The 17309-nt window shown below is 52.1% G+C and overlaps 2 protein-coding genes across 3 annotated transcripts in view; one reads left to right on the top strand and one right to left on the bottom strand.

Annotated features, from left to right (window-relative positions):
- The window catches only part of ABAT (4-aminobutyrate aminotransferase), a 57259-nt gene extending 42923 nt beyond the window's left edge, over positions 1–14336 (bottom strand). The window contains exon 1 of the mRNA XM_049768470.1: positions 14216–14336. The gene's annotated coding sequence lies outside the window, so the exon portion shown is untranslated. The remainder of the gene's footprint in view (positions 1–14215) is intronic.
- Positions 1–17309, top strand: part of CARHSP1 (calcium regulated heat stable protein 1) — a 1067514-nt gene that overhangs the window by 73777 nt on the left and 976428 nt on the right. The gene's annotated exons all lie outside the window — the stretch shown is intronic.

The raw sequence follows: 17309 nt of genomic DNA, 5'->3' as shown, positions 1-17309 counted from the left end.
CACAAACGACATCCAGAGAATCTGTGTGGCCTCCCTCCACAGTGGCCATGAGTCTGTCTAGACATCTAATTACAGGGACAGCAGTGTTGAAGTGCTGGAAAAAGCCAACCCGAGCTCGGGGGCTTGGTTTCTGAAATGGGTGGAGAGAGATGAACTGCCCAGCGGCCACAGGGAGAGAGACTGTGACTCTGAGACAGGGACTGTGACTTGGAACCAAAGTTGGCTTAGGATCCCCTCCCCTTGAGCAAAGCTGGCAAGGCTGGGGAGTAGATCAGTACCATCCAAATTGTAAGTGATCCTATTTGACCCCTCGTGCCTCTTCTATGTGTCCCCCTGAGTGGTGGTGGTGGGTGGTTGGAATTCAGGGGTCCAGGACTGGGAAGGAGCAGAAGGGGTTTTGAGATTTGTTGTTGCTGCTCCGCCGGGTTTCTGGGCCGTTGTTCTGGAGGCTGGCCTTGCTGCCGGCATGGCCTTCTTGCAAAGCAAAAGTTCTAGGGGGGAAAAAAAAAAAACAGGCTGTGGCCTGGCTCTTGACCAGAACGTTTTGTGCACTTCCCTGTGGAGCTGAGTAGCTGCAAACCTGAGACAGACAAAAAGATTGTCCAGGGTACCCACAAAGCTGAAATATTTTACCCCACATTACATCCTTTTCAGCAAAACACAGCAGTGCCTCTAAACCATTATTTAGGGCTGGGAGATGGTCTACAAGCTGGGGCCAAGGCTTTGCATATGGGAGCAGAGTTGAAGGTCTGCAAGTACCTTCATCTTGGATGGGGTGGGGGTGCCCCCTCTCTGCCACACTGAGACAACACATATTTCTGCAGCTCTCTTTTTTTTGGGTGGGGGGCACACCCGGTGCTGCTTAGGGGTTATTCCTGGCTCTGCATTTAGAATCATTCCTGGCAGGCTTGGGGAGCCATATGGGATGCCGGGGATCAAATCTGGGTCCATCCCAGGTCGGCCGTGTGCAAGGCAAACGCCCTATTGTTGTGCTATCATCTGGCCCTGCTGCAGCTCTTTTTTTGAGGGGCCACACCTAGTGGTGCTCAGGGCTCACCCTTGATTTTGTGCTCAGTAATCCCCAAGCAAGGTTTAGGGGACCTTCTGCAGTTTCAAGGTTGGAAGTGGGATTGGTCACTGTCTTATCCCTGGGACTTTCTTTCCAGTCCTCTCTTTGGTTCTAAAGGGCATGTGATGGAGGTTGCTGGGGGTCCCAGGGAAAAAGGAGTTTTCTTAGTTCTGAGAAAGCAGCTTTGAGCTTACCAATCACCTGAGGGAATTTAGCATGATGAAAGGGCCTGTGGGGCAGGGAGAGATAGCACAGCAGTAGGGCGTTTGCCTTGCATGCAGGACAGGACGGCGGGTTCGAAATCCTGGCATCCCATAAGGTCGCCCGTGCCTATCAGGAGCAATTTCTGAGTACAGAGCCAGGAGTAACCCCTGAGGTGGCAGGCAGGGTGTACCCAAAAAACCAAAAATACAAACAAAACAAAAATAATAAGGGGTCTGTGACTACCAGGACCTAACCCAGGTATCCAGCATATTGAACACTGCCTGTCACTGGTTCTTTCTAGACTCTTTTCTCCTTCCTCACGCCCTACATTCCCCCTCTACTGCACACAAGCACAGCCTCTGATCTGGTGTCCTGGCTCATCCCTGGCCTTGTGGAGGGGATTTATCTGTGTGTAAAACAGAAAACACCAGTGACTTGGTTAATGACCTATGAGGCAACTAAGTACCAAGGTCAAACACCACCCTTCAAAGTCTTTGGATTTGGGGAATATCTTTTGGGAGTGGTCACACTTGGCAGGATTGAGAGTTGCTCCCAGTTTAGGCTTGCCTGGCCATGCGGTGCCAGGGTTCGAACCCAGAGCCTGCACTCCAGCACCCTGGGCCATCTGCCTGTCCCCTGTGCCCTCTCGGGTGCCAGGGTGTGAGGCCAGAGCTGTCACTTGCAATGCGCTGTGCCATGTAAGAAATGAGGGTGGTAGAAGTGCTCCACATTGTGGGCGTTGAGCATTTGGGCAAAGGTATTTGTGTCCATCTCCTACTTCCGGAGTCCTGGGCCATGCGAGAGCTTCTGGTCTGGAAAATTGGCTCGAAATCCGCACAGGGCTATGCAGGGATTTCCTGGGGCAAGGTAGGTGCGTTCACCACCAGCTCAGGCTGACCAAGATGGGCTATCCTGTGTGCTTGCTGCCCTTTTCAAACTGCACCTTCCCACTAGAGTCTAGTGACTTAGACACTGGAACCTTCCAGAAGCTCTTGGTTCCTTCGCCTCTTACAACAATTCCTACCTTAAAAACCCATAGGAGGGGCCCGGAAGAGATAGCACAGCGGTGTTGTTGCCTTGCAAGCATGCTGATCCAGACCTAAGATTGTTCGGTTCGAATCCCGGCATCTCATATGGTCCCCCTGTACCTGCCAAGAGCTATTTCTGAGCAGATAGCCAGGAGTAACCCCTGAGCACCACCGGATGTGGCCCCACCCAAAAAAAAGTTTAAAAAAAAAACATAGGACGGGGGGGTGCAGAACAGTAGCATAACAAGGAGGGGCGCTTGCCTTGCACACCTTGAGATTCAATCTAAGGCATCCCATAGGGTCCCCCGAGCCTGCAGGAGTAATTTCTGAGCACAGGGCCAAGATTCTAAGCACTGCTGGGGGTGTGACCCCAAAACAACAACAAAAACAAACCCATCCAGGTGTGGAGGGCTCAGGGGGTAAACATTAATTAGTCTTGCATTAAAAGGGAGGGGGGCAGAGGGCCCGGAGAGATAGCACAGCGGTGTTTGCCTTGCAAGCAGCCGATCCAGGACCAAAGGTGGTTGGTTCGAATCCCGGTGTCCCATAGGGTCCCCCGTGCCTGCCAGGAGCTATTTCTGAGCAGACAGCCAGGAGTAACCCTTGAGCACCGCTGGGTGTGGCCCAAAAACCAAAAAAAAAAAGGGGGGGCAGAGAGATAACACAGCGGTAAGACATTTGCCTTGCGTGCAGCCAACTGGGGACAGACCCAGTTCGATTCCCAGCATATCATATGATTCCCTGAGCTTGCCAGGAGCAATTTCTGAGCATCAGAATTTCTGAGAACCAGGAGTAACCCCTAAGCATTGCCGGGAGTGGCCCAACAATCAATCAATCAATAAGTAAACTTAAAAAAAAAATTAGGGGCTGGAGAGATAGCATGGAGGTAAAGCGTTTGCCTTTCATGCAAGAGGTCATCGGTTCGAATCCCAGCATCCCATATGGTCCCCTGTGCCTGCCAGGAGCAATTTCTGAGCATGGAGCCAGGAGTAACCCCTGAGCACTGCCGGGTGTGACCCAAAAACCACAAAAAAAAAAAAAAAAAAAAAAAAATTAGTCTTGCTTGAGAGAGGCCCCAGATTCCATCCTTGGACTTCATGGTGCTCAATCCAGAAACTTGGGAGTTACTCCTGGCTCTGTGCTGGGGTAAGGGGCACCTCATGGTGCTAGGGGTGAAGCCCAGATTTCCCACATGCAGTGCACATACTCTGGCCCTTCGGAGCTTTCTTGGTCTCCAAGGAAAGGATCCATTCAAGGCAGGTGTAAGGCATCATTTCCCTGTCACCAGATTTTGGGTACTTAGAATGTCCTTCATGGCTCAAATAATACACGCCCCGGGGTGTGGGCAGACAAGTAAATCTCTAAATCCTCTAGCCTGGGTTAGACTCCTTGATCCTGCCAGCCCAAAATGGTCCGTGGACCAATGCTCCAGCCCTGATTTCGGGGGAATCGAAGTGCTCTCCCTCCTCACCCCTGAGTCTGTAGAAACCCAGCCGACACCGATCCTGATGGAAACCTCAATTACTCTACGGGGTGCAGAACAAGCTCAGAGCCCATGCTGGCTGCAAAATTAAAAAAGTCGATGCCCAGCGTGAGGGACTAGAGGTGAGGCAATCAGCAGTTCAGCTCAGGGCGTGAGTTGGGGGGCACTTTAGGCTTCTAAATTAAAATTAAAATATTTTTTAAGAGGAAGCTGTAGGTGAAGTCGTGGATCTGTCTTGGCTCTATTTATCCCTCGGGAGACAGTGACGCTGGGGGGCAACGACGGTGGGCGCCGGGCACAGCCGCCCAGCAGAGTCGGTTCAGTCTCTGGCAGCCATTGGAGTTCTCTGATGAGCTGTTCTCTGATGAGCTGTTTGCTCATCGGGGAGGGAAGAAAGGGGGTTTGCAGATCATAGTCCCCTAGGACCAGGCTGGAGCCACTCTGGCTCAAAGCCTAGGGTCCTGGCTCAAGATCGAACATGAGGGGTTGGAGAGATAGCACAGCAGTAGGGTATTTGCCTTGCATTGTGGCTGGCCCAAGTGGGACCTGATTTGATTCCCCTCATACCCATATGGTCCCCCAACCTGTTTACGGGCGATTTCTGAGTGCAAGCCAGGAGATGACCCCTGAGATTCGCTGGGTGTGGCCCAGAAACCAATCAATGAATCAATCAATAAATAAATAAAGTTAAAAAATAAAAGATCGAGGGGGGCCGGGCGGTGGCGCAATGAGGTAAGGTGCCTGCCTTGCCTGCGCTAACCTAGGTACGGACGGCGGTTCGATCCCCCGGCGTCCCATATGGTCCCCCAAGCCAGGAGCGACTTTCTAAGCGCATAGCCAGGAGTGTAACCCCTGAGCATTACCGGGTGTGGGCCCAAAAAACCAAAAAAAAAATAAATAAATAAATAAAAGATCGAAGCCTTCTTGCAAGCAAGTCAAACCAGCTCAAGGAGAGGATCCCAGGAAGAATGTGGGGTCAGACAGAGGCAGCCTCAACCTGGGACTGAACATGAAGTGGGATATGAGAAAGCTTGCACTCTCAGAGTCAGAAGGTACTGGTGAACATGGGGGGTAGGGGGCTGATGTGTGACCCCCAAGTTACCACAGATATTCTCACTAAATAAAAAGAGGAAAAGCTCAGAGCCAGAGAGATAGTACAGGAGAGAGAGCATTCTACCCTGCAGGTAGCACACCTGCGGTTTGATCCTGGCATCCCCTAAGGGTTCCCCAAACACTGCCAGGAGTGATCCCTGAGTGCAAGAGGTCAGTAGTGTATCCTCCACCCCAAAATAAGACTCTTGTAAACTTCTTTTTTTTGGTTTTTCAGAGGCCACAACCCATTTGATGCTCAGGGGTTACTCCTGCCTAAGGCGCTCAGAAAATTGCCCCTGGCTTGGGAACCATATGGGGATGCACGGTGGATTGAACCACGGGTCGCAATCTTCTCCTTGGCTAGCACTTGGCAAGGCAGGAAGACACCTTACCTCTAGCGCCAGCTCGCTGGCCCCTCTTGTAAACTATCTTAACCAAAGAGAATCTATGTGAGTTGGGGGTACAACCAGCAATACAAGGAGGTGACTGTGATGGCTAAGGCAGGGTCCTCACATTCCAGAAACATCCCAGCCAGAGCAACTCTGGCTTGTGAGGGGCAGGGGCCAGCCCCATATGCCCCCTGTTTTCACTATACCCTCCAGGCGGCCTTTCTCACAGTGGCTCTCTTGTGCATCCTTGTCAGGACAAGGCCCATCCATGTGAATGTCAGGGTATCCCCAAATGTCCCCTGGGACTCAGCAATGGACTAATGAGGTACAAACCCCACAGATTGGGGGTTTCTCTCTAATCCTGCTGCTTTTATTGTTTTTTTCAGGCCACCCCTAATGGCACCTCAGGGGTTTCTCCCTGGCTATCTGATCAGACATAGCTCCTGGCAGGCACGGGGGGATTCAAACCAGACCACCTTAGGTCCGGGATCACTGCTTGCAAGGCAAACACCCACTGTGCTATCTCTCAGGCCCAAGATTAAGTTAGTTTTTTTTGTTTCTGAATCTCCCAAGGTAGTGTCCCAAAAAGAGTCCACTGGAGAATCTGGAGTTCCTTACACTGGCAGTTTGGATTCTTTTTTTTTTTTTTTTTTTTTTTTTTTTTTTTTTGGTTTTTGGGCCACAAACCCGGTACACGGCTTCAGGGGTTACAGTCCTGGCTGATATGTGCTCAGAAGTTTGTCTCTGGCTTGGGGACCATATGGTCACCGGGGGGATCCCCCCGAAAATACCGCGGGTCCGTCAAGGTTAGCGGCAGAGCAAGGCAGGCACCTTCACCTTTAGCGCCACCAAGCCCGGCCCGGCAGTTTGGATTCTAATGGGGGGTCCACTATCTTCCCAGCAGTGCGCTAGAGATCTGATCACACCTGGTGGGGTTGAGGGACTAACTTGGTGGTGGCTGTTGGATTGACCCAGTGCTGACCACATGCGAAGCCTTAACCCACGTCTGATCTTTTTGTCCTGTCGGGAGGGAGACACGGGGGTGTAGGAGATGGGCCCCAGAGTATGCTCCAGCTCCCCATGACTTTGAGTCAGGGGTCCTCCAGCCACCCTCAAAAAGCCGGAGCCCTCACCTTTGTCATAAATGACACTTTATTTTTTTTGTTTTGTTTTGTTTTTTGGTTTTGTTTGGGGTCACAACCCAGCAATGCTCAGGGGGTTACTCCTAGCTCTATGTTTAGAAATCGCTCCTGCAGGCTCAGGGGACCATATCGATGCTGGGATTCGAACCACCAACCTTCTGCATGCAAGGCAAACGCTTTACCCTCCATGCTATCTCTCCAGCCCCAAATGAACATGAACATCTATAGTGCTCTAGGCTGCTTTTCAGGGTGCAAAAATGCGAATTAACTATTATAACTTGCGTGGCCCATTTGCCTCCAACAGCCACTCAGTCCCCCGGGAGGAAAAAAATAATATTTGGTCTGACCGCTGCATAAGGTTCCACTCGCATCCATCCACACCATCTCGCCTTTAATTTTAGTATCTTATTTATTTGTTTGTTTGTTTATTTAGTTTTGGTTTTTGGGCCACACCTGTTTGATGCTCAGGGGTTACTCCTGGCTATGTGCTCAGAAAATCGCCCCTGGCTTGGGGGGGACCAATGGGACACCGCGGGGGATCGAACCGAGGTCGGTCCTACGCTAGCGCTTGCAAGGCAGACACCTTACCTCTAGCACCACCTTCCTGGCCCAATTTTTATTTATTATTATTATTTTTTTTTTTATTAGATTTAGGAGTCTGGGATAGACTCCAAGTCCTCATGATATGCAAGGCAAGTGATTATCTGATCAAGACATAGCCTGGCTCACCCAAGGTTCTTAAAGGTTTGGAATGTTCCCCCGAGCCTGCCAAGAGCGATTTCTGAGCGCAGAGCCAGGAGCAACTCCTGAGTGCAGCCGGGTGTGGCCCACAAAAAAACAAAACAAAAAAAACCAAAACAAAAAAAAAATGAAGTTTGGATGTTCCCTATGGCGGAAGTCTCCCAGAAGTACCTTTCTCTAAGTGCTGCTCAAACCAGGGCACCCCCTTGTTGAAAACCTTTCCAATGTCTCTGCCCTGGTCTCTGGCCCAGTCCAAAGTCTCTTTCTGACACATTGGACATGTCCTGCACTGTCTCCTCACACCCCAACTATGAGGAATCCTCATTCAGACTCTGGGTTCTGAACCTTGCCTGCTCTTCATCTTGGTGCTATTTTTTTGTTTGGTTTTGGTTTTGGTTTTTGGGTCACACCCGGGGACACTCAGGGGTTCCTCCTGGCTCTGTGCTCAAATCGTTCCTGGCTGGCTTGGGGGATCATATGGAATGCTGAGATTCGAACCACCATCTGTCCTGGGTCGGTTGCGTGCAAGGCAAATGCTCTACTGCTGTGCTATCTCTCCGGCCCCATCTTGGTGCTATTTTTCTCCCCACTGATGTTCCACAAGTTGTAGGAAACTGAGAATCAGGCAGGTGGAGGTCTAGTTCAACTGCTTTTCACCTCTCTCTGCAATTCATCTCCATGTTCCTTTGGCATGTACAGAACAATGCACAGCTTGAGTCTGGCTTTGAACTCATTCTGACGTTTGCCTGGTTCCACACTGAAGGAGCAGAATAAAATGGGGACACAAGTGTCACTTTGCATCCACAGAGAAAGCCACGCTATGAGCCTCGTGGGCTCTGAAGTTTCTCCATCTTCAGCTCCGGGTGTCTCTGGGACACTGTGCGCAAGCTCTCTGCTAAGGACACTTTGCTTTGGTCCCGCTACCTTTTCCTTCAGAAAGTTCTTCCCCTGGCATTCCCTATGGTGGGGAATAAGCAAAAGTTTTGGGATTTGTTTCATTTTGTTTTGTTTGGGCGGGGGGACCACACCTGGAGATGCTCAGGGGTTACTCCTGGCTCTGACTCAGGAATCATTCTTGGCAGGCTTGGGGGACCAAGTGGGATTTTGGGGATTGAACCTGGGTCGGCTGCGTGCAAGGCAAGCAAGTACCTTCCTCGCTGTATTATTGCTCTGGCCCTAAGCTGGTTAAATTCTATATTTACTCCCATCTTCTTCTTTTTTTTTTTTTTTTTTTTTGTTTTTTTTTTTTTTTTTTGGTTTTTGGGCCACACCCAGCGGTGCTCAGGGATTACTCCTGGCTGTCTGCTCAGAAATAGCTCCTGGCAGGCACGGGACCATAAGGGACAACGGGATTTCGAACCAACCACCTTTGGTCCTGGATCGGCTGCTTGCAAGGCAAACGCAGCTGTGCTATCTCTCGCCAGGCCCCTACCTCCCATCTTCTATACTACATACTCGACTGTTATGGTAGCAGTGCTTGGGGAAGGGGGGTATATCTATCTATCTTCCTACAATGGGCATGGAAAAATTACCTGATACAGCTATTCTCCTCTCTCTCTCTCTCTCTCTCTCTCGCTCTCTAGCTCTCTCTCACTCTCTCTCTCTCTACTCTTCTCGTCTCTCTCCTCTCTCTCTCTCTCTCTCCTTCTCTCGCTGGCGGCTACTTCTAGCATCGATGTTGTGATGTGGGTCCCTCCCAGTGGTGCTGAGGGGGCTGTAGTGTGGGAATTTGAACCCAGGACTCCTGCATGCATTCTGTGTCCAGCCCATGGCTCCTTCTTCTTAGCTCTGAAAGACAAGTTACCCTGTTTATTTAACACCATGTACTCTACACTCCTGAGTCAGAAGTTTCCATGGGTGGGGTCTGTCGGTCTGGGCTTGAATGTATCCTCGGAATTTGAGAGTTGTTGTGCTGTGCAAGGCAGGCTAGAATGTTCCTGCTGGAAGAACAGTGCTTTGTCTGGCCTGTAGCAATTGCAGGCACACATCCAGACTCTATCAATGGTACTTATTCATGTATCTGTCCATTCAAACACTCACCCATTAACTTGCCCAACCAATAAAGGAGTCTGTCCATCCAACTCTCTGTTCATCCATCATTCATTCACCCATCCACCCACCCATCCATCCATCCATCCATCCATCCATCCATCCATCCATCCATCCATCCATCCATTGATCTACCTACCCACCTATCCACCAGCTACCCATTCATCCACCAGCTACCCATTCATCCACCATCTACCCATCCACCTACTCATCCATCCATCCATCCATCCATCCATCCACCCACCCACCCACCCATCCATCCATCCATCCATCCATCCATCACCCACCCACCCACCCATTCATCTATCCTAAATCCACCATCACCCACCCAACACCCCCAACTACTCACTGTACCTGTAAGACCCCATGACTTCACTGAAACTGTGCACATGTCCCTGTCTCAGCCTCCACACTGGTAATTCTCAACCAGGACAACCCCCTCAATTCTGTCCATGCATGGCAAGTGTCTGGAAAGGTTTTCTGTGGTTGCTACCAGGTTGGCACTGGTGGGACTGGCTGAGGATGTCACTAGAACTTCTGCAATACAGGGTCCCCTTCAGCAATGTCAATCACGTTGAGGCTGAGGCCCTTAGATGGCAGAAACAGCAATGAAGTTCCCGGGGTGTCCCAGGATCCTGCCATAACACCTAACTATGGGATTCAGTCAATGCTTAAATGCACACTACACGTACACGAAAAGGCGACAGCGGGAAAACAGGCCGGTGAGGCCAAAGCTCTAAAGATAGAATAGGATAAACCGAAGAATCGTCAGTTTGGCGCCGGGCATTGCTTAGCTCCTGAGTCACTGCTGGTGTGTGGTCCTCACTGGCTTCTTGGAGCACTGGTGGAGGCCTACACCAAGAACCCTGAGATGAGCCCATTAGAATCAGCACCAAGTCCCCAGAGTCATTGTGGAATGTGGCTCCTACATGGAAACAGAGCAGAGAACTCATAACTCAAGTGCAGAAACAACATGGCAACTAGCTCAAGACGCTCAGATTCAGGACAAACCCTCCTCCTCTCAGAAATGCTCACAAAAGTGGAATCGGTCCCGGAGAAGAGAATCTATAGGCTATAACCCTGAGGGAGCATGAACCCAAAGCTTCCCCACACCCACTAGATGGCCAACGAGCAACATCAGTGTTATCGTCACTAGTGGCAGCAAATAATAAGTGTTGGCAAAGGAGTGGGAAAATCAGAGCCAGCAAGATAGGGTTTAGGGGATGTTGAGGGGGGGCTGGGGAGACTAAGGGACTAAGGGTCAAGGGCTGGGAGATGGCAGGGATGGGGGCTGGCGCTGTAATTCCTCAGAAGGGGAAATCAAAAAATTGCCACTAGGAAGCAGGCAGTGTATGTGGTAAGGTGGTATGGTGGATGTCTTTGTGTGTGCTATGTATATGTATGATGTATGGTGTGTGGTGTATATAGAATGTATATGTGTATATGTGTGTTCATGTATTGTGTGTGTATCTATGTGTGTCTGTGGGATGTACTGTATATATGTGTGTGTGCAATCTGTGTGAATACCTTAGCTGTGAATCTCAATGAAGCCCTAGATGGGTTCTGGAAGGGGGCTTTTTCTCCTCCCTCAGCCCCTACTGGCCTTGCACCTCTCCCTTTACTGGGCTCACTTGATCTGATGACCTTCTTTTTAAAAAAAATAAACTTTATGGGGCCGGAGAGATAGCATTGGAGGTAAGTGGCGTTTGCCTTTCATGCAGGAGGTCATCGGTTCGAATCCCGGCGCCCCATATGGTCCCCTGTGCCTGCCAGGAGCAATTTCCTGAGCCTGGAGCCAGGAATAACCCCTGAGCACTGCCAGGTGTGACCCAAAAACCCAAAAAAAAAAAAAAAAAAAAACTTTATTTATTTATTGATTGATTGATTAATCACCCAGCGGCACTCACCCTCTGGCCCTGCACTCAGAAATAACCCCTGGGTGGCTGGGGGGACATATAGGATGCTGGGAATCGAACCAGGTCCCTCCCAAGTTGGCCACATGCCAGGCAAAAACATCTTACTGCTGTGCTACCTCTCCAGCCCCAGCCTGACAACGGACCTTCTGCAGAAGATTCCAGAAGATTCCAGAACCAGGTCAGCTCTGAAAGCCATTTCCAACAAGCATGGTCTTAGATCCCTAGCTAGTGGAATATCAGGAGTTAGAAAGGGGTGCTGCCCTGAGACCTGCCGTCTGATCTGAGCCCCCTAAAATCTGAGTTTGCTCTTCAGTACTGGCTGTGGCAGCTGGACACCCCGGAAAAAACAGTCTTGAGTTATGATGGGTGATGAGGAGGAGGGCCGTGGGCAGGACCAGCATATCTGATCATTTCCTAGGGGTCATCCCCACTCTGAGCACTTGTGGCAACTGTCTCAGTGTACATGGCGTCCTGCTGGCCTTGTGGGCATGAGCACCCTGGACCAAGAATCAGGCTGCCCTTCCTAAACCCTGAACCCCACAATCTCATTCACTAACAGATCCACAGGCTATTAGGGGCTTGTGCAAGTGCCGGGGCTGGCAGGGGTGGCGGGCAGGGCCCTGGTGTGACAAACCGTGTTACCCTCCATCTCTGGATGGAAACTACAGGTTTTTTGACCCTAGACAACTCTACGGCAGGTGGCATATTCTTTTTTAAGCTCCTGGTCCTGGGGCTGGTAACAATGCCCCCCAACGCATTACCCTCTGCTCTTGCTCGTGAACTGGATAGTGGACAGAGGTGGTGGCACAGTTTGATGGATTTCTCGTTCATTGGGGCTGGGGTGTGGAGCGACCCAGCCCTCTCAGGACCCTGACAATCTGGCTGATCCTGGGGCTTTTACAGGAACCCCCACACCACTGCCCCATAAGCTGTTGAATTTCTCTTTTTTTGGAGAGGCACAATTCAGTTGGCACTCCAGGGGTTTACTCCTGGCTCTGTGCTCATAAATAGCTTCTGGCAGGCTTGGGGAACCATATGCTGGGGAGTCGAACCGGGGGTCCCTTACTGGGTTTGGCCACGTGCAATGGCTAACGCCCTAAAGCTGTGCTATCACTCTGGCCCCTGAATTCCCCTTTTGTGCAACTTGGCTGTGGTCCCCTGCTCTGACTGTTGGGAGGAGACACCCAATCTCCATACCTTGCCCATTTTGGAACCTGTTGCTGGGTGAGGGTGGGGGGGCCGGAAGAACTGGCCACCATTGCTCCCAATCTCTCCCCATCCCTTCCTTCAGGCCCTGAGCCACATTTCTACAGCTGGGATTGGAGGTGTGGCCAAAGAGGAAGTTAAAAATAGGGTGAATGACGTTCCCTCTGAGCACCCTCCCAATCTCCAGGGAGCATACCCAGCTGTGCTCTTCATGGCATTGCAAAACCCCCGTTTGCTAGCGGGTGGGGTCTGCTATCTGCCAAGCCAAGGCTGGGTCACAAACTCAGCAAAAAGGGTTTCTTGGGGGTGCTTAGTGGGTGGTAAACTCCCAGGAAAGGACTCTATTGGGCGGCCTTGTTTTGGGGGCTGTGCTGACTTCCGATCTGCCCTTACCCCAGCAGCTGTCTGAGACTGCCGGTGCCTCTTCAATTTCTCTGACAGGGGGGTCACAAGGGGGTCGGGGCTGGGGGGCAGAGGCAGGGAGGGTGGTTGCAGCCCAGATCTCCTCCTCTGGGATGACTGCACGCCCCCGAGAGACTTTGCCCAGCCCAGCCGCCCACTGCACTGGTTGACCTTGAGCAGGTGCCCCCCACCCTTGGGGGAACAGCATCTTAGCCTAGAGAGCCCCAAAGATCTCAGCAATCCAGACTCACCCTTTCTTCAGTCAGGCCCCCCCCGGGGGGTGGTCTCCAAGCACAAGAGAAACACTCCCCCAGACCCCGTCACGTTTTGTCCCCCAGTGGACTCAGGTCACTTCCCTCTTCAGCTTCTTCACTGCAGCCAATGCCGTCTCCCAGCACGGGCCTTGCTTTGAGCTTAGGTTCTGGGTCCATGGGCCCTTCTGAGCAGGGGTGGGGGAAGCCCCAGGGAGCAGTGGACCCCTAATCTTTGGCACCAATACCCCTTGCCTTGGGGCAGGACAGTCCCCAGGAAAGCTGTTTTGCACGCAGCTGTGTGTGTGTGGTGTGTGTGTGTGTGTGTGTGTGTGTGTGTGTGTCTGTGTCTGTGTGGTGTGGGAGACTCCATCCCTGCTCCTCTCAGGACCCCTATAAAGACCCCCACTCACTTTCAGGGGTCCTGAGCCCACACAGGGACTCACTCAAGCCTCCGACTGTAGCTGGCAGAGCAGGAGAGGGGAAGGTGAAGATTTGGGTGGGACAAGGCAAGAGGGATCCGAGTTGTGGGGTTTGTGCTGGGGGTATGGGGTGGAGATGGTGTTTTGGGGGAAAAAATGGGAGAGGAAAGGGGAAGTGGACACAGGTGAATGGGCTGGGCACCCACCCCCATGTGAAGAGAAACTCTCCAACCCAGGTCCCCCAAGCAGGGGCCAAGAGGGGAGCAATAGTTGGGGGGGGGAGCAGTTTCTGAGATGGGGCACCGCAGAGCAGCCCAGTACAGGTGGTGAGGGGACAGATGTGTCCCTTTCTGGTTTCCTGCCCAGAATACATGAGGTAGTTCCCAGGTTGGCAGTGAAGAGGGAGAGCCCCCATTTCCCACGGTAGGAGCAGGCACTGGCTGGCATCTTAGAGGCCAAGCAGACTCCACCTTCATCAGGAGAGTGGGGTGGAGAGTCCAAAGTTAGTTTTTTCTCTCTTTTTTTATAGAAAAAGCTAAGTGTATCTGTCTTCAAAGAGGGGGTCCCTAGTAACCTGAGAATGCCAGACCCCCACTCTTGGGGTGGGGGGGTCCCATCCCATGCCTATTAGGGTTTCATTAGGAAGGATAATTTACTCTGGAGCATGCAGAAGGGGACGGAGGGTCCATTTCAGAAAGAGCCGGAGCTGGAGACGCGACTCTGATCTTGGGGTGGGGGAGCACCCCATTTTCCTGGAGAAGAGAAGACACCCCACTTTTCTGCTCGCGGCGAGGGGGCAGCGACGCCCAGCCTTTACTTACCTCCTCGCAAGGCCTCGGTTCCGACGTGCGAAGTGGGGGGGTCCGCGAGTGGGGGGGGTTCGGTTCCGACAGTGCAGCAGACTCGCCCCGCGGTGCTCGCTCGCTCCCAGGCTCTCTGCCCGGGCTTCCCCCAGCGACTCGCGGGGCCGCCGAGGCCCCCGCCAGCGCGCGCCGACCAATCAGCGTCGCCGGTCCCCGCCCCTGGGCTCGCGTCTCAGCCCAATGAGCGCGGCCGGTTCCGGGCCACCGCCCCCGGGGGAGGGCAGGGGAGGCGGGGGCGGGGGGCAGAGTTCGGGGCCCCGCGGGGTGCAGGGTCCTGTGAGGGGGCCCCCAGGAGGGACCTTTGCGGACTGCGATCAGGACCCAGGGAGGAGCAACCGTGGGCAATCGGCCCGAGGGGGCTCGCTCTGCATAAGAGGGGGGGGCCCTCAGGAATGCGGATTTGATGATCCTCATTACCTCCTCCCGCACCCACTTATTTTTACCCTTAGTGTGGGACCCCCAAAATTGCGGGCCAGGCAAACTGCCCCGCCTGCACACACACCCCGAGGCCCAGATCTTCGGTCTGGACGCTGAGTCAGACCAGTTTGGGGTGTGAAAAGGAGGAGGGAAGGTGTGCACCCCCCCATTCTGCAAAGGCTCAGCCCCAGACCTGGGGGGGGTCAGGGGGTGCATCTTTGACAACCCCAAAGTGGGGCAGGTCACTCGGGTCTCTGTGGCTCCAAGGGACATGATTGATGGTGCTTCTGTCTCCAGGGAGGAGTGAGACCTGGAAGGAGTGTCTGTCCATGATGAGGCTTTTATTTTTATTTTTAAATCCAAATTAAAATTCCATAGACAGGAGTTCAGCATGTGAGGTGCTTGATTGCTTTGCACAGGGCTGACTGCAGGATGGGACTCCCAGCATCATGTAATATTTATGCCCTGGCAGGAGTGATCCCTGAGCATCAGTGCTGCCCCCCCCCCCAAAAAAAAAACACCAAGCAATAAATAACAACAAATTCAGGAGGTAGGGGGTTGTTGCTCATTGCTTGTTTTTGTGTTTGTGGTCATACTCGGTGGTGCTCAGGCTGACTCCCCAACTCTGTGCTTCCTGATGGGGTTCTGGGGATTGTTGATGGGGTACCAAGGATTGAACCCAGTGGGCTACGTGTAAAGCAAGTCTCCTCCCTGCTGTACTATTGCTCCCTGCCCCCAATGGTGTTGTGGTGTGGTGTGTGTGTGTGTGTGTGGTGTGTGTGTGTGGTGTATGTTATTAGGGAAAATACTTATCTTGCAAGTATGATGCTTAGGGTTTATTCGGCCCACCTTATGGTTCCCCCCACCAAAAAAAAAAAAAACCCAGAAGGCATCCTAGACAGCCTATCTGAGAACTGCTCATGTGCTCCCCTCTAAGAGAAATAAGAAAGGCAGCAGTGGGCAGAGTGATAGCCCAGTGGCAGGGCAATTTGCCTTGCATGTGGCCCCATCTGGGATGGACCTGGGTTCGATCCCCAGCATCCCATTTGGTCCCCCAAACCTGCCAGGAGTGATTTCTGAGTGCAGAGCCAGGAGTAACCTCTGAGCACAGCCAGTGTGACTCAAAAACCAAAAAAGGAAGAAAGGGAGAAGGAGAAGGAAGGGAAGGAAGAGTGAAGGAAGGGAAGGAAAGAAGGGAAAGGAAGGAGAAGGAAAGGTAAGGAAGGGGGCAGAAGGAAGGAAATAGGAAGGAAGGAAGGAAGGAAGGAAGGAAGGAAGGAAGGTAAGGGAAGGGGCCGGCGTGGTGGCGCTAGAGGTAAGGTCCTGCCTTGCCAGTGCTAGCCTAGGACAGACTGCGGTTTGATCCCCCGGCGTCCCATATGGTCCCCCTAAGCCAGGAGTGACTTCTGAGCGCATAGCCAGGAGTAACCCCTGAGTGTTACCGGTGTGGCCCTAAAAACCAAAAACCAAAAAAAAAAAAAAAAAAAAAAAAAAGGTAAGGGAGCTCTAGGGAGGGAAGGGCTCAGGGTGTAGGGCAGGCAGATCCTGCTTCTGGCTCTCCATCCTCTCTCTCTCTCTCCTTCTCTCTCTTTTTTTTTTTTTTTTGGTTTTTGGGTCCACATCCGGCGGTGCTCAGGAGTTACTCCTGGCTGCTGCTCAGAAATAGCTCCTGGCAGGCACGGGGGACCATATGGGGACACTGGGATTTCGAACCAATCACCTTCAGTCCTGGATCGGCTGCTTGCAAGGCAAACACTGCTGTGCTATCTCTCCGGGCCCTGGATCCTCTCTTGAGCTGGAGGCTAGCTCTAGCCGGCAGTGGGGTTGGGGAGGACCCCATGTGGGAAGGCCTTCTCCCTAACATGGGTGCCCCTGGGGAGCCTTGATAGGCTTCCAGCCTTCCCCTCTCTGCCCCCGGCCTCCAGGCCTTCTGGGGTGGCAGCCCAGGCGGCCAAAATGGTTGGTCCTAACTTGGGGTGTGCTGAGATTTGCTCGGTTGCGCTAAGTTTGTCACTAGCAATTTCTGACCACTTGCTTATGGAAAAAACCGTGGAGCGCCCCCGCGCGCACTGCTTGTATTAAGAGTATTCCTTATCTTTATGTTATGTTTTGCGTATCCAGAATGTCCATTTTGTATTCTGCCCTTTTCCACACCCCTTCAAAGCTCATTTTTAATTCTTTTTTTTTTTTTTTTTGGTTTTTTTTTTTTTGGTTTTTGGGCCACACCCGGTAACGCTCAGGGGTTACTCCTGGCTATGCGCTCAGAAGTCGCTCCTGGCTTGGGGGGCCATATGGGACGCCGGGGGATCGAACCGCGGTCCGTCTCCTAGGCTAGCGCAGGTAAGGCAGGCACCTTACCTCCAGCGCCACCGCCCGGCCCTCAGTTTTACTTCTTAACTCTCTCACCCAAACATCACTAACCCACATTACTCTTTTTAACTTCAGTATTGCACAATCCTAATCACAGACCTAAGCCTTGCCATTGTGTGTAACAACCATGAACTGTTTTCAAAAGACATAAAAGGACACGTATGTCTTTAGAATATTTTGTTTTTCCTGACAACTATAAGGTCTTAACTAAATATCTCTTATACTGATGACGATTCTAATCACTTTTATCTTCTCTATATGAGCT

The sequence above is a fragment of the Suncus etruscus genome, chromosome 2, assembly GCF_024139225.1.
Source record: "Suncus etruscus isolate mSunEtr1 chromosome 2, mSunEtr1.pri.cur, whole genome shotgun sequence".
NCBI classification, from domain to species: Eukaryota; Metazoa; Chordata; class Mammalia; order Eulipotyphla; family Soricidae; genus Suncus; species Suncus etruscus.
Note: the sequence above shows the minus strand (reverse complement) of the source record. Positions and strands in the feature narration are given on the sequence as shown.